This window comes from Rhinolophus sinicus, linkage group LG03 (genome assembly GCF_036562045.2).
Source record: "Rhinolophus sinicus isolate RSC01 linkage group LG03, ASM3656204v1, whole genome shotgun sequence".
NCBI lineage: Eukaryota > Metazoa > Chordata > Mammalia > Chiroptera > Rhinolophidae > Rhinolophus > Rhinolophus sinicus.
The window spans coordinates 64701837-64714421 of record NC_133753.1 but is presented as its reverse complement, the minus strand read 5'-3'; positions in this window follow the sequence as shown (position 1 = coordinate 64714421).

Below are 12585 nucleotides of genomic sequence, written 5' to 3'. Positions count from 1 at the left end.
CTGGACAGCAACAGGGGAGCAGGAGGCACAGGTAGAAATCCAGCCATTACATGAGGAAGGTGACCCAGCTCTTCTGGAAGACCTGCCAGGAGAGAACCCATTAACCTAGCGGAAAGGGCCTCCCAACCTATCATGCTGGAGGCCCATGTGCCCAGGAAAAGCCAACAGACAGGCCCCCACAGTTGCCATGTGCTTCCCAAATGTTTCTCACACAATATGTCACACCTTGGAGCAGCCCCCACATTCTCCTATTTTCTCCAGCGTCTGTGGTTTGCTGGTCTGTTCTCCCACTGGAGAGAGGCTCTCTGAGGGCAGAAATGGTGTGCCAAGTGCCTCCAGACCTCCAGCGCCTGGCACAATGCCCTTGCAAACTACAGACCCTCCCACAGCGCTTGCAGAATGAATACGTGATCGAATAACCCAGGCAATCCTAGGCATAGTTGTATCCTGTGCATAGGCTGTAACTGCCTTTCTCTCACTCAGAAGCACGCAGCCCTCAGAGAGGTGGTGGCTGTTAAAGGCCCCTAACAGTGAGCCCTCTTCCCTGTCTAGGGGAGGCGGGGAGATTAAGTAGCGTGATGTTCACTCTATGCAACCACGAGGGGGCAGCAGAGTTACAAGCCTGGTTGTGCGGGGCGGACTGGGGGGGCGGGGGGGGGGGGGCGTCGGGATGGGGAGTCCCTTTCTCCCTTCCTCCTTCCCCAGCTCTCCTCCCTCAAGTCTCCGTAATGTCCACCTCCCATCCCCATCAGACTAGAGAAGCTACACAGTTGTAGAAGACTTATTTTATTGAAAAGGCCCAGGAGGGTAACACCATCACCTGCCAAGGCTGCACAGCCTGTTTACAGCACAGATGCGACCACATAGATGCCTACCTGCCCAGTACTCTTCCCCTGCACCCAACCCCCATACCAGCTGCCCCCATACTTCACCGGTCCAGGTCGCATCTCTTTTAGAACGTATTCTTGGTCTGTGGCGCACAGACCTGGAGCCAACTCTGAGGGCAAAATAGCTGCAAGTCTAGGGATTCTCACTGAGGAGGGAAGAGGAGGGCGGCCTGCAAGGGAGGAAAGACCCTCTGGACCACATGCTGAGACTGGGAGCACAGACCTGGCAGAGGTGCCACCCAGGCGGCCTGCACTCCTCAGACCCCTTCACCGTTTCCAGAATGGCTGTCCCTGTGGATGGCTGGTCATTCAGTATAAGCATTCCAGCCTTTGTCCTTCCTCAACCTTGTCATAAGATGAGGCAGAGTAGGATGGTGGATTCCAAATTAACTGTGTGACTTTAGGTAAATCCCTATATCTCTGGTCCTCATCTGTAAAACGAGGTATATCTACTTCACTGACTCATTGACACATGAAAGGAAATAACATGGTAACATCCAGAACAACATGTGACCCAGAGTAAAGCTCACCTCAGGTAACCGTGATAGCCACCCTCTGGTGCTACCGCCACAGCATCCTGAGGCACCCCAAAAGCTGCCTCCTCCTAGCCTGCTGGGGCCTGAATACATTGAAGACTTCTAGGGTATGGGGACCTTTTGTGAACTGGTGGGAGAGATCCTGGGGCACCCCCTCAGCATCCTCTCTGTGCCTTCCTTCATATTGTCCCCTGCCCAGCAAATCTTGCAAGGCCAGGCTCCTGCCCCACTCGCTCTAAAGAGTCTTCCCTGCTTGCTCTCCTCCCCCATCCCTGCCCCCTCTGAAGGCCCAGCTCTGGCTCCCATCTCTCTCCAGCCAGCACTGGTGCTCCTGGAAGTAGCCCTTGTGCTTCACCTGCCTCTGTATCGCACTGGGCCTAGTTCCAGGCTTACGGTGCCTGGGAGCCATTCTTGTTGGCTGGGGCTTAGCCCTTAGAGTGTCTGGTGCCACTCGCCAGCTCTGAGTAGCTGGACGAGTACTGAGGAAGAGGGTGGGCAAGGCTGGATTCCATGAGAGCCCAGCTACTACTAGGCAGGTGGCTCTCCAAATGGGAAGGGGCAAGAGGTTGGCTTAAAGCCAGTGTTCCTTTCCTGCGAACCCACTCCCCCTACTGCTCCCCCTCTCCCCCCTGGCCATTCCTGGATCAAGAAACTGCTGCCCTAACTCCTACCTCTAAGAATATATGTATAGACCTCTCAGGTCAGGCTAGGCCTGGCCCTGGGTGGGAAGGACTCAGAGTACACGAGGTAGGGCCCAAGGCCAGAAACACCAGGCTCCAGTTGCCAGGGACAAAGTCTGGGCCCTGCCTCTCCCAAGAACACACATGCCAGAGCAGGGTAGGGCTGAAGCCCTCTGAGGCATCAGGAGGCAGAAGGAAGGCTGGTCTGGGGATCCACTACCCCTCCATTCTGCTTTCCAGGACACACTCACGCTTTCCAGCTCCAGGCCCAACAGTGGGAGGTGAACCCTGGTGTGGAACTGAACCCCTGAGGTCGCCCTCATTGGGGGCTCTCTTCTTCCTGGTGGCCAAAAAAGTGACTCAGGACCTGCCCCCACCTGTTCCTGACCCCCAGCCCAGAGCTGCCTACACCAGAGGCCAAACCCTGTTAGGGTTTGCCCATGGCAGCAGCACGTACTGTGTGCTTCACCTGGCCGAGGCAATGAAGGAACAAAGAAGCGAAGACTCAGGCTCCACTTCAGAGGCACTTGTCAATAACCAGGTCACGTTAGCTGAGTGAGGCCGGGGCAGCATAGGGCTTAGGCCAACTGAGAAGGAGTTTTCTAGGAGATTAGCTTTAGGGGGATGAGCAAGACTCAACAAGGGGATGGTACTAATGGAGCGTTCCATGAATGCAGCATGGGAAGTGGTGTTGGCTCTTACCAGCAAGAGAACGTTAGGAAGACCATTCTCTGTTAGGAGAACGTTACAGACCAGACCCAGGAGGCCACTGAAGGGCAGACCAGGGGTGGGGGTGTGTAAGGTGGTCCAGAGGGGTTTGCTGGAGGTTTTGCAGCAGGGGCAAAGGATTCCACACAGTGTTTTAGGAAGCCAAAGCCAGAATGGTTCAGCCAGGGGAGGTAGGGGGGTGGGGGGGACAGCGGATAAGTAGGAGACGGAGACGGTGTCCATAACCTGGAGGGAGGGGTCTGGGCCAGACAGAGCAGTGTGGGGGGGGGCAAGAAAGAGTGAGCAGGAGGCCTCAGAGCGTGGCTGGGGGTGGACACAGGGGAGAGGGGAGAGGCCAAGAGAGCATCCAGGACTCAGGCCTGGGGGTGCTCACAGGTGTGGGGAGCAGGCCAGGCTTGCCTGCAGCTGCCCAGGGTGCTCCTTCCTCCGGGCAGGCAGACAGGCGAGACAGGATCTCTTCTCCCTTGAAGCTCATCCCTGGGGCCCCTCGCGGGGCTGAGGTGTGGGTGGGGTTGCACCCTCAAGGAGTAGGGAAAGGTCCGGCCCACTTTTGAGGGGTAGAGAGAAGGACAGAGGCTAAGGGCTTGCTAAAAGCTGACCAGTCCCTCTGAGAGAGGGAAGGGCTTTTGGAATGGCCGGGAGTGGTGTGTCCCCTCTCTGGGTGGCTTGCCCCAGACTAGAAGTTTCAAGGCAGGAGAGGGCAACCAGGGTGAGAGACAGCACACTGACATGCCTGGGACACCATAGTCACCGCAGGGAAGAGGAAGTAAGCTGGGAGTGGGGAGAGCCGTAGGGTGACCCCTGCTCCTGGTTTGCCTGGAACTGAGCCTGTTTCAGCACTGCAAGTCCATCATCCAGAAGCCCCTTAGCCAGAGGCAAACCTGGACATCTGGTCACCTTAGAGGTAAGGCAGGTGTTGCAAGAGACTAGACAGGGAGGACACCTCTCAGGAGCCACTCTGAGTGATACCAGAAGCCAGAGGTGGTGCCGTGCCCAGTAGGAATATCTCAGTGTGAGCAAGTGAAGGAATGAGGAGGCCAGGAAGTCAAATAGGTCCTCAGTGCTAATCCTGGTCATACCAGCAATAACACCTTGCACCTAATCTGACATTGCCAAAGCTCTCGCACATGTGATGCCATTTGATATCATCAAGCTTTGAAATCTGTGAACTAGCCAGGACAGGTATTATTAGCTTCTCTTGGGCGATCAGGGTCAGTGACCTGCCCAGGAATCTGGGTGGAGGGTGGAGGCTCCCAGTGCACCTGCCCCGAATCCCCAGTCCTGCAGCGCGCTCTCCAGCCCTTGCCCAGGGCCAGCCACCTTCACCCTCCTGCTGTGAGAAACCTGTCCGCCAAACCCAGTAAAGCAGCTTGGCTCTCCTGTCTCCCTGCCAACCCCACAGGGCAGCCCAGGAGCCGGGGACCCTTGCTGGCTCTGCTGATAGGGATTGGGGGTCACAGAGAAGGACATCCTGCCTTCTGGCCTTCACTGTCACACTACCCTCCTGAGACCCCCACCCACAGCCTGTTCCACTACAAGAGACACTCGTCAGCCTTCCTCTCCCTGAGCCCAGCCCCTCACCCCCCAATGTCTTCTTTACACCCTACAGCTCCTTTTATTTTCCACTCGGTGCATTTCTGGCAGGTAAGCACCACCTCTCTCAGCCATGCAGTAAATCCAAGCACTTGGTGAGCACGTACCAGCTGTAAGGCACGGTGCTGAAGGAAAGAGGGGACCCACACGTGGCTGAGGCTCTGTTGGCCTGCAACACCTCAGGGCGGGGGAGGGGAGAAGCCACTCACATCATACTCTACTATAAACTGATTCCGACGTGCCCACCCTGCTATGGGCACCCTCACCTCCTGCAGACATCCCACCCTACCCAGGCTGCTCAGTCTGCCCCATGAAGACAGGTCTACCATCTCCTCCCAAGGCCTCCATGCCTGCCTGCCAGGCAGGGACCCCCGAGCTCAGACCCTGACTCCAGAGACTGTGAGAACTGAGGTCCTAAACCTCGAGCTCAGAGCAGTGAGCCCCCACCACCCTCCTCAGCCCTTCAGCCCTGCTTCCCCACGTGGGGGTCCGTGTGACAGGCTTATCTCCTTTCAGCTTCCTGCCATAGCAAGGGGTGGGGGTGGGGAGGTCATGTCAGCTTTCAGGGTTCCTGAAGGCGAAATGGAGGATTCCTGGAAGGGAAGTGGGGCGTGGAGGGCTAGCAAGGACAGGACTTGGGTGGATACAGGTCGTGCCATCCACGCAGTGTAGGCTGAGGAGTGGGAGCAGTGCCTGGGTAGACTCCCCGTGGACCTCCGTCCGCCTGGCCCTGGCTCCCAGAAGGCTCACAGCAAATGTGTGCCCAAGGCTCAGACCCCACCTAGGCGTGGACCAAAGTTCTTTCCCCATAATGTTACCAAAGCAGGTGGGAATTTTTCAGGAGAGCATTCCTGAAAGGAGAGACGATTGGTAAGGAGGAGAAGGGGCCCAGGCTCTAGACTCCTCTGGGACTAACTATACACTGTCTGAGTGACCTCAGGCAAGTTTCTTAACTTCTCTGAATCCCGGCCTTTTTTATCTACAAAAGAAGAAACGATAACACCTATCCCCAAGAGGTAATATGAGATAATTGATACTATAAAAGAACTTGACACCCAAAAATATTTTTCTGCCCACCATGGAAATAAAGGAGAATCATTCTTTTTCATTTTCTCAAATCATTTTCAGACGTGGTTATGTTACTTCTGTTTTTAGAGTCCTAATTAAGACCAAATTGACATACGATAGACTGAACAAATTGTGCATATTTGATAAGTTTTGTGGTATGTATACTCCATGAAACCATCACCACAATCATGATAATGAAAAACCCATCAAACCCAAAAGTGTCATGGTCTCCCTTTCTAGCATCTCTTTTCACCCCTCCCCCTTCCCACCATGCTATCAATTGGTTCACATTTTCTAGAATTTTACAAAATTCGAGAATCATATAGACAGAATTATACTATGTATAATTATACTATGTATTCTTTGTGTATTGCTTTTCATTTGGCAGTTATTTTGAGATTCAATTGTGGTTTAGCGTATATCAATAGTTCTTCCTTTTTACTGTTAAGTAGTATTCCATCGAACGCATATATCAAAATTTGCTTATTCACTAAGCTATTGGAGGACATGTAAAAAGCTCCCAAGTTTTAGCTTTTCCAAACAAAGCTACTCTGAACATTCAGGTATAAACTTTGTGAGGCTCTGTTTCCATTTCTCTCAGATATGTTACTTTTTTCTTAAATAATTTTTCAATTACAGTTGACATACAATATTATATTAGTTTCAGGCATACAACCTAGTGGTGAGACATTTATATATATTACAGCTTGATCACCCCGATAAGTCTAGTACCCATCTGGCAACAGGGATGTTACTTTTTAAAAATGAATTTAATGTTGTTCAGGGGCAGATAGTTCATCCAGGCTCTTTCCAGGAAAACCTGGAACAGTGGCTGTTTTAACTTCTTTGTTTCCTCTTGCATGCTTTCGATTTCACATGGTTCTTTTTCCCTTTGATTGAAACGGTGGCCTACGAGCCTTCTGCCTGGCTGAGGGTGGGAGGCTCAGCTGGCCTCAGTTTTACCCAGCATCGTGAGCCCAAGGGCAGGCAGCATGAGCTCAGGTCAGCCAGAGAGCTGCGATCTTGGAAGAGAGCCTCCTCTTTCTTCTTTTTCCAGAAAAAAACACAAATAATAATTTTTAAAAATTTGTAAAAGAGAAAAAAACATAAAACATAAACCACAGAAATAAAGGCCGTTTTATGTTTATAACAATATTAAATATATTATGTATCACAATATTATATTTCTATTATTACCCAGCAATAACTACACTCCAACCTTTCATTCATTCACCAGATATTTACTGGGCACCTGCAAAGTGCCAGGAGAACTGCTATGGGCCAGTCCCTGAGGATACAAGGGTGAGCATACAGTCTAGTGGGGGCAAGAGACATTAGAAGAAAGGAACAAGGGAGACAGGAGAGCTTGTAACAGGGGCACCTGGTCTGCCTGCAGGGGACAAGTGGAGGCCAGTGTGGCCAGAGCACACAGAGCAAAGGCTTGTGGCCCACAGCAGAGGTCAAAGGGCTTAGTGGAGACCAGGCCACAGGGGCTTGCAGAGTACAGAGCCAGTTGGCAATCTGGACGTCAAAACCCCAGGCTCCCTTCCCATTGTCTGCATTCCATACTGAAAGTCCCCTTTTTAGACTTGTTTGATTTCCACTCGCAGGCTGGCTCCTGGGCTGAGGCAGCGTATTTGAGAACTCAGGCCTGGGGCTTGGCGCCCAGGGCAAAGATTCCACCAGGTCCCTCCACTAGGGTCTCTATTTCCTCCTCCACACATGGAAGCAGGTGAGAATCCTATCTCTTTTGTAGGAGTCAGTGGGTTAACTACAGTGTGAAGCAGCTTGTGGCCGGGCATTCAGTAGCAGTTCCACAAATATCTAGAGGCAGCCCTGGCTGCTGAACAGCGTAGCCAGGGTTTGGGACCCCTGTCTTGGTTCTGTGGCATCTTGTTACCAGACCAATCATGTAATGGGTTGTTCCCCACTCTCTCCCCCTGCTACACACACACTGCTTCCAGCTGCTTTTTGCTCAAAGATTAGTCCATCCCTGCCCTCATTCCCCCATCCAGTCTGCCCATCATCCTCCCAGCTCACCTGACCCATCCCAGCCCCTCCCACCCTATATAAAGACACCTGAGGCCTATATATAAATATGCGTCAGACTTCAGCCCCCTGCTCTGCACTCTCAGGTAAGGATCTGGCTCTGCTGGCTGTGGGCAGGGCCAGGAGAGGCTGGCTCTCTGTGTGAGCGTGTGGTAGGTCTGTGTGGTCACAGTCTCTGGGTGTATGTGTACTGAATTGGTACCCGCCCAGGTCTCTTTGTGTGGGTTTATGCCTCTGTGAGTGTTGGTCTGTCTCCCTCACAAGTGCAGTATGGGTCTGTGTGCTGTGTGTCTGTGGGTCTGCACCTGTGTCTGCCCACCTGCCCTGTCCCCACTCCTAGCCGTGCCCCTGCATACCTGCTCTCTGCTCGACTTAGAATTGAATTGACAGCCTCTGCCATGCCAGGCAGAGGGGTTCCCCTGAGGGTTGAGGGATTGAATGACTAGTTCCCTTTCAGAGCTGCCAACTCCTGCCCCCCAAACACCTTGGCTGGAATTGGGGAGACACTCCAAGGCCTGCCGTTTTTTGTTAAATTGAGGTTTCATTCACATACTCATATAACATATTAGTTTTAGATATACAACAGTTTATATCTTCTGATCCCCTTCACCCATTTCGCCCTCCCCCTGCCACCCTACCACCACCTCTGGCAACAACCAATCTGTTCTCTGTGTCTATGAGCTCAGGGTTTGGGGTTTTTTTTAAATTCCACATATAACTGCGATCAAACAGTATTTGTGTTTCTCTGACTTATTTCACTTAGTAAAATGTCCTCAGGGTCCATCCATATTGTTGTGAATGACAAGACTTCCTTCTTTTTTATGGCTGAGTAATATTCCATTGTGTGTGTGTTTGTATGTGTGTGGGGAAGGCTGTGGGATGGAAGAAGGAAGAAAGAGGGAAGGAGAGTGGTGAAGTCAGGGGCAATCAGCCAGCCATATCTGCTGCAGGCCAAGCATGTGTGTTTGTGTGAAGGTTGTGGTAGGGCTCCAAAATGAAAACAATCCCTTATATTTTGTACAACACTTTACAGTTTAAGTAAAACGGGCAGGTGCTTCTCCCATTGTGCACATGAGGCCCAGGGAAATTAGGGCTCATGCTCTCAGGGTGAGGCAAGGGAGGCATGGCTGGGTCTGGAGCTCAGAACTCAGCTCTTTGTAGCTGTGCCATTGGCTCCCTTCAAAAGGATCAAAAAACCATCCTGAACTTCAAGAAACATAAGTCATTAAATAGGCAATTCTCCTCAATGGAGCACTTCAGGACACCCAGGACCACTCCGACTACTTACTGCAGAGTGAGCCCACTGCATCTGCAGCTGGGCAGGCAGAGTGGGCAGGCTTGCCCAATCCAAGCAGACTTCCTTCAGGAAGGGAACACAGAGTCAAGCGAGAGAGATTTCCAAGTGGGAGGGGAGATGAGCAAAGACTAAGAGAAGGGACCACATGATCATAAGCAGGAGACAACAAACAGCTGAGGGTTCAAGCAGAGACTGGGCCGAGAAAAGTGGGATTGGGGGGAAGGGTGAATGGATGGGGCCTGTCCGAACCATGGTTTGCCTCTGCAAAGTCACTCCCTCAGTGTCATGGAGTTTGGCTGAAGTTGGGAGGTCAGACAGCTGACAGGCTGGGGACAAGAACGCACACATCCTAACTGGCCCCACCCCAGCCTGGAAGACTCAGCAAGCTCTTGAGCAAACAGCAATGCACATCTGAACTTTGCCTTAACTTTCAACATACATCTATCTGTTGTTGAGTGACTGAAGGAAGGAATGATGGTCAGGCAAGTGACCAAGTCTGAGGACCCTTGTTGGAAGTGGGGATGGGCACAAAATCAGCACCAGGGAGAAGACTGCTTTCTCGCTGTAGAACCAAATGACCAAAGCTGCTTCTTTTTTTCCCTTTCTCTCCCACAGGTCAGAAGTTAGGAAAGACATTTCCCTTTTTCCTCCCCACTGTCATGTCCTCCAGACCTTTAGCTGTCTTCCTAGAGCCTCAGGGAGCAGCCACAACTTCCCCCAAAGGAAGAGCAGGGAGCAGGCGTCAGCCCAAAGTACTCATCCGCCCCCTGCCGGCTTCGGCCTTCTCCTGTACTCCTCTCCTGTTTTCCCATCTGTCTCTCTCCTTTCCACACACCCCTCCCTGCCTCAGCAGCCCATCCTCTCTCCTGCTGCTTCCCCGCCTGTTCCATCTTCTCTGCCTTCCTGGCTACCCACACAGCCTCCCTGGATGGCTGGCTTGCTCCCAGACCCAACCACACTACAGGGCCCCAGTGACCTGCCTCTGCCAGAGAAGGGAGGCTGCCTGCTCTCCTCCTTGTCCCCCCACTCCCTCCATTGGCTACCACCGGCAGACCCAGGTCCTAGGCCTGGAACTGGCCCCACCACAAAAAGAATCATAGAAGGAGAAGCAAGGAGGGTGGGAAGTGGCTGTTTCCAGCATTACTGAGCCTGGATGGGGCAGGGGCTGCTCTAACACGGTCTCGAGAACAGCCCTAGTCCTGGAGCCTTCCTCTCCCACCGCAGCCCCCTCCAAGCCTTTACCAGGCCCTAGGAGGCAGAAGCAGACTAGGCAGTTATCCCACCACTAGAGTAAGAGCATAGCCCCTACCTGCTCCCTCAGAGCCCCAGGCAAGGTGATGCCTCTCTCCTCTTCCCCAGGCCTGTGGCAAGAGGCAAAGAAACTCCTTTGGCGTTGGGGCCTCAGGATTGGTTCCAGCCAAGATGGAAGGTTAAACCACACTCTTTCCAGGCCTCTTCTGTCTGAGGCAGTAAAGCCTTGATTTTACTTTGTTCTTCCTGGTTTCTTGAGTCTGGCACCTATTTAGTAACAGGCAGGGGCTCACACATGCTCCCATTATCCGGTACACACAACCATGCACAAGCATACATATGCGTGTATCTGTGTGTACAACAGGCATGTACATGCACCTACCCATGCACATGTACAAAGACACAGCGATTTGTATGTAAATTAGCACACACCCTTGTACCTACATACATGCATGCACTACCTACATAGAGAACACGCACACCCTCGCCTTGCCACCTCCTACCTTTGGTCTCCTCATTCTTCTTCCTCCCCACTACTCCTTCTTGGCTCCTATGTCTTCCCTGACCCTGCCTCCTCTCTGTCTTCCTTGAGTCTGGGCTGTAGTCTCCCCAGCCTCACCCTCACTTCTAAGTACAGTCAGCCTACAGTTCCTAGCACGGCAAACCTCTAGTCACTGTGCAAGGGTTCCTGGGTGATGGAAGGGAGGAGATAATTCTGCTTCTTAGTTACAGATAAAATAAACTGAGGTCTGGGGAGTGGGAGTCATATCTCAGCTCAAGGAATGGAGACCAATGAATCTAGATTCCTCCCATTTTGTCCGCTCAGTGCTCTGGCTGCATCAAAGCAGAAGGCCCAGAGCAAGGAGCTGTCACTGCTCTCCCTGCCTCCCAGCCCTCTCCCACAATCCCCTGCTAGTGCCCAGGAATCCCGAGTCCTCTACAGTAGGGGGTAGGGAGGAAGGGAGAAGAAAAGGGGGAGTTGATTTGGGGTAAGATTGGCACTGATCTCTGACTGGAACATTGCTCATGTGGCTTTCCACAGGAGCACTGATATGGCAGTGGGCAAGGCCAAGGCCCTGGGCACTGGCCTGGAGGAAGCCACCCTCCAGGGCACTCTCCTAGGGGGAGCCACACTCCAGGGCCCCGTGAGCCATCCCCTGGTCCACATCACTGAGAAAGTAGAAGAAACAGGACATAAGAATGGGGAGCCTGAGAGGGTTGCCGTGCTGACTTGACATGGGGCCTGAACTAGAATCTTCTCTTTTTAATAACCACCTCCTAAAGGCCTGTCTTCCTTCATATCCAGCCTGGCACTCAGGGGACCCAGTGGTCTCTGAGATCCCTAGTTGTAAGAATGGGGCACCCAGCCAGGCATTCTTAGAAGCTTGGCTCAGTGGTCCTGATAGCATGTGGTTATGTAAAGCCACCCCTCCTTTCCTTTTCACTTCTGCTACCGCCCATCAAAGGGCCTTAAGTGTGGCCTCCTCACCTCTACCCCATCATATATACCCAGACCTGGTGAGTCTTCCAAAGTTCCATCTTGCATGCCTCACTCTACAGATCAGAAGCCTTCGATGGATCCCTACTGTCCAGGTCTATTTCTCACCATTCCCTAAACATAGATTGAACTTTCCAGACTCCTTAACTTTGCTCAGTTCCCCACCCTCACCACTCCCCCTTGCCCCATCCCCAGGTCAGGAATGCCTTTCTTCCAAGCCAGCTGAAGCTCCATCATTAACATGAAGCCCATTAGCTTCCCTAAAGCCCATTAGGAAAAGAGAGGTCCTCTCTCTTTGCACACTGTCCCTTCTCTACAGCTTATATCAACTATCACATAGGCCTGACCACACTCTACCCAGTCAGCACCAATTTATGGGCTAGCCTTTTATCTCTCCAACGACACTAAGCTACTCAGGGCAGGGCCCACAACTTCTACACATTTAGATTGTCCCACCCCAGTGCCTTGCACAGAGTGGCATTTGTACAGAGTTCAAGGACACCTATGCTCCAAAGACCCCTGGGTTCTGACTCACTCCCCAGCCCCTCTCTTCAGCCAAGGCACCTCCCTGCACATATACCCAGCTTGCTTGCTGTGAAATCCCACATCTGAGACCCTCTCCACTTACTGACTCCCAGGCTTCTTACACTGCCCCTATCCTAGTGCTACCACAGCCCTCTAGCCAGGCGGGTCCACAGCCCATCACACGTCCCCTCTCTCACGGCCATTCCTTGACCTAGGAGGCAGCAAGTGCCCTGGAGTGAGTGGCTACTGGAATCTCCCAGGCTGAAGCGTGGGTGATTTTAAGAAAAGGAGCTGGGGATTTTCTGAGTGTCTCTCTTCTCCCTCTCCCACCCCCATACGCCACACCTGAGTAACAGAATTGGAGCTCCACGTGTGATGGGTGCAGAGCCAGGTCCCGGTCCAGACAAACATGAAGAAAAACCCAACTTGAGCAGGTGCCAAGCGCACTGGGGAAGAGCTGGGGACGCTGAAC